Source organism: Nomascus leucogenys, chromosome 3, assembly GCF_006542625.1.
Source record: "Nomascus leucogenys isolate Asia chromosome 3, Asia_NLE_v1, whole genome shotgun sequence".
Lineage (NCBI taxonomy): Eukaryota > Metazoa > Chordata > Mammalia > Primates > Hylobatidae > Nomascus > Nomascus leucogenys.
In genome coordinates this window covers 111048758-111060983 of record NC_044383.1, presented here as the reverse complement: position 1 = coordinate 111060983, position 12226 = coordinate 111048758, and the positions used below count along the sequence as shown (strand labels likewise).

Sequence of the window (12226 nt, the reverse complement as noted above, 5' to 3'; positions counted from 1 at the left end):
GATTAACATTTGCATTTGTGCCAATCAACTTCTAGTTTACTTTTCATTGGCTCATAGCCTAAGATTCTAAAACTTGGACTCCCACAGACTGTCAGAAAAATGCTTTGAGGGAAAAACATTAAGGTGTTTCTGTGGTTTGTTGCATGGGCTCTTTGTAAGGAAAATGCAGATCTGTAACAGGAGCCAGGGCATACTGAGTATAATCAAGACAATATGTTACAGAGAAGTGATGAGATGGACACCTGTAAGTAGGGAGTATCATCAAAATGCATTGAATATGGCATTACACACATCACATCGTCTTTTCTGAAACACTACAAAAAGATCTGTGTGCTTGTAAGGGAGCACAGTAAAGTCATTTGATATCTCTATTTTCTCAGATTGGGTGTTTTTGTATTCCTTCCTATTAGTACAATATTTACTTAGTCAACTTATGAGCACTAGTCAAAAGAAACAAATATAATTTCTGGATAAGTGGAAAACTATTTGTTTTCTTTTTTTGCAAATTGATCTAGTTTGGAGGAATCCTTAAAGGTATGTCCTCAAAACAGTGATGAAGATTATTCACAATGACATTTCAGACAGGCATTGATCTGGCTGAGGACTGACCCCACACAATAATATTTAGTGTGGGGAAGAAAACATTAGGAAAAGCTGCAGTCTTCAATCAGGAAGCGAAAGCATGGGAAAAAAAGGAACTGCCACGACAAGCCTAATGAAGTTGTTTTTCATTAGATGACAGATAGTGATCTTCTGGAGGATGTGAGTGGAACATTTTAAGTCAAAGGGTACACTAACAGGTATTTAATGAGTGCAGAACTGTTAGGAATCAAAGTGGCCTCTGGTGAAAGAAACTTTTAAGTCCCTAATTTGGATTTGAGAGAGAAAGCACGTTCTGGCAGATTCTAGCTATCTTCCAAAAAGAACTGGCATAGGATAAAACAGTAGTCATTCCTGGACAATACAGGAGGCCCTAGTGACCACACTGGGGAGGCAGAGTTGAAGGAAGAAGACTTATGCAATATGGTCTTCAAACGCTTTTGTTTTTAGATCCTGGAGGAGAGGGAAGGCATACCCCCTGCCATCTCTACCGCCAACTGTAGTATGTGTACCAGTACACATCATAGAGAGTCAAAAATAAATACCACTGATGCTATATCAGAAGAATGAGTTTTATTTTTAAAAAATATTTTAGAAAACTCATCAAATCAGCATGTTTCTCTTTGAATTATATGGAGCTATTGGCAATAAGATAGTGATAGTAAGAACCACTTCTTTATATAATAGAGTCATCAAGGTCTTTGTTTTTATGGGACTTATTTTTGGAGTTCCGAGTACTAATTAAAAACCAATGTCTCCTATTTTCCTGTTATTTTCCTGTTTAGCAAAGATTTTGATTTGTTCAAACTCAAGCATTTTCATGGTACTGGAAAAATAGAGACTATACTAACACATCTTGGTCTTTTATCCACCAGGACCCATGAAAATGCTCTTTTTATGGAGTGAGCCAGTCCCATGGGTGCTTGTCATTGGTACTTGGATCTGGCTGTGTCTAGGTAAAGAGCCTGTGGGTTTGGTTAAATCCCCTTGGTATTGCTTATAGCTTCACCTCTTCCTCCACATTGAGTTCTTACTATATGTGGCTAAATGTTACAGGTTTATCAATAGTTTTCCTCTTCTTTTCAGTGTTAAATGCTTATTAATTATTTGTAAAGCAATTTGCCCTAATTACAAACTGTTTTAAAAAAATTCTTACTCATCAATTCATTTCTTTGAAATGAAAATCTAGGTAACAAGAATCGATACATTCTGAGATTCATGGCCAATAAGTTTAAACTTCTCATTAAAGTGTCACTAGATTCTTGATTATTAAGTGCACTCTCCCAGAATGCAGCTAAGGCACTGCTCTGCATTCTGCTTGCCAGTGATCTTTTAATTATATTCATTTTCATTCTTTAACTATCTGGGGAGCTCCTTTGATATAAAAGTAAATCCTGCTGCATTTTGTTACAAAAGCTTGCTGATTAAGAGAACTTTAGCTTTTAAGTTGGTCACCTCTAACTACAAACGGAAATTTGTGTCCCCCAAATTAACCAAGATTCACAAACTCTGCTATCTTCCAATTACCCTACACAATAAAAATTTCTAATTTAATTTTACCTCCCCAGTGGCAATTTATAAAATTTACCTATAGAAAGAGGTTTCGAATTATTTCCCACAATTCTGAATGTCTCTGATATGGTTTGGCTGTGTCCTAACCCAAATCTCATCTTGAATTGTAGTTCCCATAATCCCCATGTGTTGTGGGAGGGACCCGGTGGGAGGTAATTGAATCATGGGAGCAGTTACCTTCATGCTGTTCTCATGATAGTGTGTGAGTTCTCAAAAGATCTGATGGTTTTACAAGGGACTTTTCTCCTCCTTTGCTCTCATTCTTCTCCTTGCTGCCACCATGTGAAGAAGGTCTTTGCTTCCCCTTCTGTCTTGATTGTAAATTTCCTGAGACCTCCCCAGCCATGCTGAACTGTGAGTCAATTTAACTTCTTTCCTTTTTAAATTACCCAGTCTTGGGTATGTCTTTATTAGCAGTGTGAGAACAGACGAATCCAATCTCCTATAATGCGCAACTCTGCTAATTGCTACCTGGGCTACAATGATGAACTAAAGCAGAGTTCTAGTCACCAGTGACATTTTGGGTTGGGAAGTACTTTTTTATTGAGGCTGTTATGTGTTGTCAATGTTTAAACAATATCATCCTACAATCGAGACTGTCAACAATTGAGGCAATAAAAATATCTCTAGACATTGTCACATGCCCTCAAAAAGGCAAAATTTCCCCTGGTTAGAGCGACCGTTTGAAATATAGTCCTAGCTTTAAGGAGTCTGCAATTTTGTAGCAGGTATTCATATAACTAATTTGAAGTAGATTTGGGTAAATCTTCAGAAAGAAGGAAGAAAATTGTATTCCTAATAAATGACAACAAACAGTAGACTGGACACTTTCATGTGTTAGCCCATTAATCCTCACAAACACCCTTGGAAGAGCATTATATGTATTTTTGCAGATGACAGGCAAAATGGTATTTGCTTTTCCAGAGTGAGATTATCAAGCAGGGAAGATAGGGGTTGTGTTTAGGTAAGAGCCAGTAGTTACATCTGACGAGAGTTTGGGGACTTCATACTAGAGCAATGGAAGCAAAGCTGTGAAGACCAGATTAGGGCCATAATCAGTGGGCCTCCAGTGTGTCAGATTGCCAATGGAACTATGCCATTTTTCTACACAATAAGCTGAAGGAGCACCCCCTACAAAAGTATAACATTTTTCATGGGTCCATATCTTTCCTGATGTGTTACTTGACTTCCTGTCTAGCCTCATTTCTCACCAATCCTTGTCAGAATTGATGTCAGTAGAAAGCTGTTGGTAGCTTGCTGACATCTATCAGGTAGCTTTCGTTGTCTGTTCCTTAACTCATTTTCCCAGTCTGCCAACAAAGAAGGCTAATGCCCTGTACCTCTTCCTTCCCCTCCCTACTCAGCCTTGCACCTCCAGTAATGTGTAATTCTAACTCATTCTTTTTTTGCATTTGTTTTTGAAAAGAGTCTTGAGTTGCTAAGCTGGATATAAAGCTTTACATGGCAGTACTGCCGGCTTACTTCCCAGGTCTTCTTTTTAATTTTTTAATTCACTTTTATTTTAAGTTCTAGGGTTCATATGTAGGTTTGTTATACAGGTAAACTTGTGTCATGGGGGTTTGTTGTACAGATTATTTCATCTACCAGGTATTAAGCTGGCCTTAAAGAATGAGTTAATATCCGTCAGGAAAAACAACTAATGGATACTAACTCGTTCTTTAAGGCTAAATAAAGGTGCTGCTTCCTCCAAGAACTGGTAATCCATTCTCAGAGTAGGTTGGTGCTTGGCACTTTTGAGATAGACCTTGAGAGGTGGGAGGGCTTGAAAGGGAATAAAGAGGGGTACAGAGAGATGGAGAGTACATCTTCCAAGCGGAGTTCAGACTAGAGCTGGGAAGAAATAGATATATTTAGGGAGGAGGAAGTGGCCCAGTTCAGAGAAGCTTGGGCTGTATAAGGGGAAGTAACGGGGCACAAAGCAGATAATAGAGGCTCATGTTTTTAGAGTAGATGTGAGTATCTGCAATTGAAAGAAAATAATTTTATTTTGTTCCTTATTTAAAGATGCTTAGAATAATAATGGAAGGGACCTGTGGCATTATCCTAGGCAAACACACAATTATTCACTAGTGAAAGAAATAAAATATTCTAGTTGTTTTAGTCTTTGTCATTCAAAGCAGAGCTAAGTATAATTTTTTTTATTTTTATTTATCTTTTCACCTTCATGTATCTAATGTGATTTGTTCACTTCTAATTCACCTGATAAGGAATTACATATCATCTTGATATTATTACTGACTGGAAGGAAATGTTATTTTCTCTCTATAACTAAATCAGATTAAAATTCTTTTTTGTATCCACAAACCAAATTATGATTGTATGTCCCAGAAATTCACTTAGAAGCTAATAGAAAAAATGAAACAAAAGCCTTTTGGTAAGTATTTTAAAAGATTTAATTGTAATAATTGAAAATATAGCAACCTTAGTGTTTAATCTATTACATTCTGGATTTCAGTTTCTGGGAAGTTGGAGTAATGGGAGGGATACCTTTCCCTATCTTTCCTATTAAGTACAACTAAAAACTCTGAACATTATATATATAACAATCACAAGAAGACTTTGAGGCAGACCAGCTATGGCCTTTCGTACTCAAGAAAGTACATGAAGGTGAATTCCATTATTATTATTATTATTATTATTTCATATACACCAGACTTACTTGGAGTTGAAGAAGCCTATAACTCTGAAATGCCAACAGGTACAGATTTTTTAAAAGCCCCAGTAAACATTTGCTGTCTCTAGCCAAAAGACCAGAGAAAAGGGAAAAGGCAGCCCAGCAAGACAGAAAGTTTTACAATGATAGTACCTCTTTGTTTTAGCCAACACCATAGAAAACAGAACAAAACATAACAAAAACACAAAAATTGTAGCCCCACTCCCCAACCACAGCAACAAAGAGTAGGGAGCCAAGACTTCCCCGCTGCCTCATGAGTAATCCAGACTTTTAGCCTCACTCTCCAGTAACAAGGCAGACGCTCTCTTCTCCCCACTGGGGTGATGTCAGTGGAAGCTTAGTAGAAGATCAGGACTTTTACCAATGCCCAGCAGTACTGAGGCCAGTCCACCACCCCCGTGGCATCAGTGAAAGCCACCTTGGAGCAGTAATAAGGCTCTTGCCAGTTATGGAGCTATCAGTCAGAGGCTAGTGGGGAGCAGGACCTTCCACAGCCTCCCAAACTTAATGAAAAGCCCTTCCCACCTTGAGTCTCAATGGAGGCTAAGTGGGAACCCTGGACTTCTATCCCCGGTTGGCAGAAATAAGTCAGCATCCCTCCTTCTCCTATCAAAACAGCATCAGAGGAATCAGCTAAAATTAAAGGTTTAATTAAGATCTAGGGTCTCATAGCATAATACCCCAAATGTCCATGTTTCAATTAAAAATTACTAATCATGCCAACAATGAGGATGGCCTCAAACTGAATGAAAAGACAGCCAATGTAACCTAACCACAGAGGTGATAGAGATGTTAAGATTTTCTGACACATATTTTGGAGTAGAGATCACAAAAATGCTCCAATAAGCAATTACAAACATGCCTGAAATAAATTAAAAAATTAGAAGGTCTCAGCAAAGAAATAGAATATATAAGGAAGAACCAAACTGAAAACTTAGAACTGAAAAATGTGGAGGGGACAGAGGAAAGAATCAGTGAACTTGAAGATTGAACAATAGAAATTACCTAAACTAAGCAACAGAGACAAAGTAAACTGGAAAACATGCACACAGCCTCAGAGACTCATGGAACTAACAAAACACCCAACTTTTTTTTCCCCCACTGGAGTCCTGAAGGGAAAGGAGAAATAGGTCAGCACCGAAAAAGTCTTCAAAGAAATAATGACTGAAAACTTCTGAAATTTGGCAAAGGACACAAACTTACTAATTCAAAAAGCTTAGTGAATCACAAACAGTATAAATCTAAAGAAATTCATGCCAAGATGCATGACAGTCAAACTTAGGAAACCCAAAAACAGATATCTTGAAAGCAGAAACAGGGAAACATTTATGTACAGCCATTCTGGAAAACAGTTTGGAGGTTTCTTTACAAACTAAACATGCAACTACCATATGATCCAGCAATTGCACTCCTACCCAGGAGTGCAATTTTATCTCAGAGAAATAAAAACATCTTCCCACAAAAACCTGTACACTAATATGTATAACATCGCTATTCATAATAGCCCCAAGGTGGGCACAACCCCAATGTCGTTCTGTGGGTTAATAGTTAAACAAACTATGGTACATGCATACCATGAAATAGTACTCAGCAAGAAAAAGGAAGGGATGACTGATACATGCAACAACCTGCATGAATTTCCATAGAATTGAGGTGAGTGAAAAAAAGCCAACCCAAAAAGGTTGTATGTTATACGATTCTAGTTATAGAACGTTCTTGACATAATAAAATTGTAGAAATTGAGAACAGGTTGGTGGTTTCCAGGGACTAAAGAGGGTAGGTTAGAAGGAAGTGGATGTGGCCATAAAAAGGCAACATACGGGATCCTTGTGGTGATGAAACTGTTCTGTGTCTTGACTGTATCAATACCCAGATCCCAAAAGTGAAGCTGTACTAATTTTTGTAATGTAATACTATTTGGAGAAACTGGGTAAAGTGTACACAGGATCTCTCATTTTATTTCATATAATTGCATGTGATCTATAATTATCTCACCATAAAAGTTTACTTGAAAAATACTACATTTTAGGACACATTTATTTATGTTTAAAAACCTTCATATTATAATTTATAAATTATAAATATATCTAAACCAAGTAGATATGCTTGTTTCCTTAAGTACAAAGACACATTTTAATTTTGTGCCTTTATGCCAACATGATTAGAAATGAGGAGTAGCAACACTACTTTTTATCCACAATTATCTCACATTGCAAATAAATTGGTTGTATATTTTATTTAAATTAAATAATCCAATTTTCTGAATTCATAATTCATAGGCTCTAAGCCCATGCTTTTTGTAATAGGAATTTGAACAGAAGGATATTATGCACACACAAAGTATAATTTTAAGTTGCAGATGATTTTTACTTGCTCTTTTTCATCTTATTCCATCTACATAATTTGAGATTGCTTCAGCAAAGGATTCAAATGTGATCATATCAGTGTTATTAATGAAGGTCTTTATATGAAGTACTTTATTATGTGGGCTGGTATATCCTCTCTATTGTTTACCAGATGATTCTTATCTCATACTAATCCACTGGCTGGACTATTGTGGAGCACACTGCAAATTTTCTCTGCTACGAATAATCCAGGTGCAGTTATCAACCCGCAGTAACACATGGAGGATTGCCTCAAGGGCTATTGTGAATGTTCACAGCCTACTGGGTCAGAAAAGCTTTTCAGAGGATCAGAAACATATCTTAAGACCAGCCTTTAGGTATTCTGCTGCATCATCAAGCATGACTGTATTAAACACTTTTTAAAAGGTTAAATAAAACTAGACATACATGCAAACTGGTATTATCTACTTTAAGCTGGGAAATAGACTGAACTAAATGCCAACACTGGTTTACCCAATCATTCCTGTTATGAAATAGTCTCTGGAAACTGGTAGATTTCTTCAGTCCAAACTTATCAAAAAGTTATCCTAGTTCAAAGGAGTCTGGTGTATTAGTAAACTGGGCAGAGCAGAAGATACTCAGGCAGGACGAAAGATGGCTAATAACATTCAAATGTCATTATGGTTAATATCTCTCTCAGGGTTTAAATATCAGATTCATTTTTAAAACTGTATTGAGAGCAGTAGTTCAACCATTCCATACATGTGCGGGTTGGGAGATGATCAAAGAAATGGCTAATCTAGTGCAATAGAACTGCCACGAAATTGCCTTCTGGTTTAGAGATAAGAGCCATAGGGGAGTCCTTAACCAAAACTATTCATTGAAAATAATTGGGAAACGTAAAAAGCAACTATCAATAATACCATACTATTTTAATGGTAAAGCTAAGTTTAAGATTGTATGTTTGTAATGTGCAAAAGGAACTCTGATTTATTCATAATGAATCATTTGAAGCAGAAAGCGTAATTTTTAAATATTCTGTAAAATGTACACAATACTGTCTACAGAATTTTTGAACAAAATCACTACATAGTTCTTTGGGGAGCAAATGGTACAAGTAGCACAATTTTTGCTCAGAGATAATGGGGTACCAATAGCAAAATTAACTGTACAAAAGGTAAGGCATTTGTAAAAATAAATTAGCCCATACTGAATATTCTCTAACATTAGTAGACAAGGCTAAAGAAGGATCCGTGTATTTCACTGGAAGGAGTATGCTGCCCCAGTGATGACAATGGGAATACAAGGCCAGATTTCTCTGTAGAGACTAGGAGAGAAGATTATTTGTATTAAAATACTTAGTGGCAAAAATAACTGGCATTAAATAGGTGCATTTGGAAAAAGAAAGGGGCTAAAACTACATTAACATTTCCTTTTTTTAGAGGTACTAGATTGGAAGATAAGGAAAGTGTGGAATATACAATGCACCTGAGACTTCAGCACATATCCAGTGATCAAAAATAATGCATTGATTAACATTATACAAAAGTGATGTCAGTAGTACTCTCATTGCACTAAAAAAGAAAAAGTTAAACACAATGGACACATCAGGACAAACCAGATAGACAGAAGAGTGACTTTAAAATGTTATCGTAAACTCAGATGTATTATTAGGGTTTTGAAAATATAGTTAAGTAGGAACCTTAGAGCAATTGGTCCCTTTCCCATGACATCTGTGGGAATAAGCTTTAAGCTTATGAAAAGGTATTTTATGTGGCATCCAATAAAGCGTGCCTCCGAAGCAAAGTACTTGTTGCAGTATGTGGCAAGGAAGATGAATGGGAGTGAAGGTAGGAAAAGAAAAAGAACCCTCCAGGGGAATAAGATGTGGATTGGGGAAGACACAAATTTGAAGACCAGTTTTTTCCCAAAGCAATTTTAAAAGGCACAATACTGAATCGAAGTATCACTTAAAAGGCCCGTCAAATCTATCCATGTGTAGCAGTATAATTTAGTTGGACTGAATAACTTTGGAGTCAGAACTTGGCTATAATTGGTGTTCTTCACTGACCCTTTCTTCCTTTCCATCTGAGTTACCTTCTTTTCAATATAAATCTTAGATTATCTTCTTTCTACATAGCTCACAGCCAATGCAAGGGTGAAACAGAATGTCATATACCTCAGACTGAAGGGATTTCATTAATTACTAGCAATACCATTATTACCATTTGGGAATATATAACCTAGGAAAAAGTGCAATTGTATTTCTGTGCATTACTTTTTTATTTTTAGTGCTTAAACCTCAAAACCAACCAATCATCTAACCAACCCCTCACATCCTGGTAACAGCTGGGAGGTAGGAAAGGAAATGCCAGTGATTACTATTTAAAGTAATAGCTGCCATTACTATTCACTATATTCTGGGCATGTGGTAACATCTTTACAGCCATTCTGCTATCCATTCTTTCCAAAACTAAGGAGACAATTTCTATCATCATCTATTATTCATAAATGAAAAAACTGAGGCTTAGAGAAGTTAGATAGTGCTCTCTCAAGATTCAGACATAATGAGAGGACTTGATTCATGCCTATGGACCCTAAATCCTATGCTTCTCATTTTCACACAGTCTTCTTAGTTTATCCAAAAGGCAAAACTGACAATACTCTCAAGCAAAGGGAACATAAGATTCTAAAAATCAGAGTGAATTCACATTCACTTAAAAAAAGTTAAAATTAAGTTCACCTAGTTTTCCAAGTCGGAAATCTGGATACAGATGATAATACTGAGCTTTGAATTAGCAGAGCTTGGAAATCATCAAGAAACAAAGTGGCTCAGCTACCAGACAAACCACAGAGGAGTTTAATGCTACTTGTGGGAAACCTAGAGCATGTAGGAGAATGCACGTGCTCCTCCCACTCATTTAATTACCATTTCAGTGGTTCCAACTCATCATGATTTTATAGTTCTCCTCTGAATTGCTTACACGTGCTTCTACACACCAGCGTGGGCTTCTTATATTAGACATATATTGGTGAGTCACTAATTGTCTTCAGTTTACTGCTGGTGAGCAAGGCAAGCCTTGCGTTAGGTGGAGAGTCAGATGGATGGGATGGTTTTAAGAGCTTGAAGATCTAAATGATAGCTCTTTTTGCTCATAAGATAAAGACATGATAGCAAAGTATCAAAGGACATTCATGATTTGGCTCAAGCCTATGCTTTCAGCCCCAACACTTGTGGCTCCCCTTTACTCTTCCATATTAAATCTTTGGCAGTTCCTCTACTATACATGCCATGCTGTTTGATATCTTTATGTTTTTGAATAAGTCATTTCTCTGTCCAACAAACAACATTTATGAACATATAGTGAATGCCTACATGAAACATGGGCTACTTCAAGGCTACTCCTCAGGGAAATATTTTCTAAACACCAAAAAGCACAGATAGGCATTCCTCACTCTCTGTGCTCATATAGCACCCTGAGAAATACCTATATTGCACAACTTAATTCATTTTTGCATATTAATTCTTAAACTGGACTACTGGACTATCAGTATTCTCTAGAGTAACCAAGAATATTTCTACTACCCCAGAAAGTTCCTTCTTGGCCTTTCATCCTCACCACTCTCCCAACCCTTACACCACCCACCAGACCACACTGTTCTGATTTTGATAACCATAGAATACTTTTGCTGGGTCTTGAACTTCATACAATAGAATCTTATTGCTTGGTGTCTGGCTTCTTTCATTGAGCATAATATAATATTTTTTAGATGAATCCAAGCTACTGCATCTATCAGTAATTCATTGTTTTATTTTCAACTGGCATTCTGTAAGTATGTGAATATAATTTTATCAGCTAACTTTTGATACACAACACACCAAACCAAAATTTAGTGGCTTAAAGTAACAACCATTCATTTTTGCTCATTGTTTTTTAGGTCAACATTTTGAATTGAGTTCAGCTGGGCAGTTCCTTTGCTGAATTTGGTTGGGCTCACTCATGAGTCTATGGTTGACTGTGAATCAGCTAGATAGCACTTTTTTTCTGGGGCTTGGCTTATTGTTAGGTGGGGGTGATGAAGTCAAATAAATGGACCCCATATTTGTGGTCTCGCATATCTAATCATTCATCAGAACAATCTGGGCTTGTTCACACTGGTGTGACAGGCTTAAAGAGCAATAACAGTAAGGTGCACTTCTCAGGTCTCTGTATTATGTTTGCTATCATCTCAATGTCAAAATCAACTGGAGGCCATTATAGCAAAACTCTTCCATGATGCCACAATTTATTTACTTACTCATCTGTTAAAGGACATTAGGCTTTCAAGGGTTAACTGGTTTTCATTTTCAGTTACTTCCAATCTTATATCTTGAACTAACTCATTTAAATAATTTTGCTTTAGGATTTCATGATTAAATAGTGACAGGAGGACTTCCTTCCTTCCTTCCTTCTTCTTTCCTTCCTTCCTTCCTTCCTTCCTTCCTTCCCTCCCTCCCTCCCTCCTTCCTGCCTTCCCTCCCTCCCTCCCTCCTTCCTGCCTTCCTTTCTCTCTCTGTCTCTCTCTCTCTCTCTCTCTCTTTCTCTCTCTCTTTCTTTGTTGGAGTCTGGCTCTGTCGCCCAGGCTGGAATGTAGTGGCACGATCTCTGCTCACCCCAACCTCCGCCTCCAGGGCTCGATTGATTCTCCCACATCTGAAAACCTCCCAAGTATCTGGGATTACAAGCCTGTGCCACCACGCCTGGCTAATTTTTGTATGATTTTTTAGTAGAGAGGAAGTTTTGCCATGTTGGCCAGGCTGGTCTTGAGCTCCTGACAATATATTTCATCTAGTTTATGGGCCCAAGATGAAGATAAAAAATTATAACTATGAATGCACTTTGAGCTCCTAGGAGAAGCAAAAAATATATTAATTCTCTTCATTTGTAAATGTTCATTGGTTTTTGACTATTCAGTCTTTCCTACAAGAATGAAGGTAGTTTTTAATGTCTCTTTTTCTCCCTAGTATATGTAT

At 37.2% G+C, this 12226-nt stretch overlaps 1 protein-coding gene across 3 annotated transcripts in view; it reads right to left on the bottom strand.

Annotated features, from left to right (window-relative positions):
- NKAIN2 (sodium/potassium transporting ATPase interacting 2) overlaps positions 1–12226 on the bottom strand; it is a 1036186-nt gene that overhangs the window by 29631 nt on the left and 994329 nt on the right. The window lies entirely within an intron of this gene.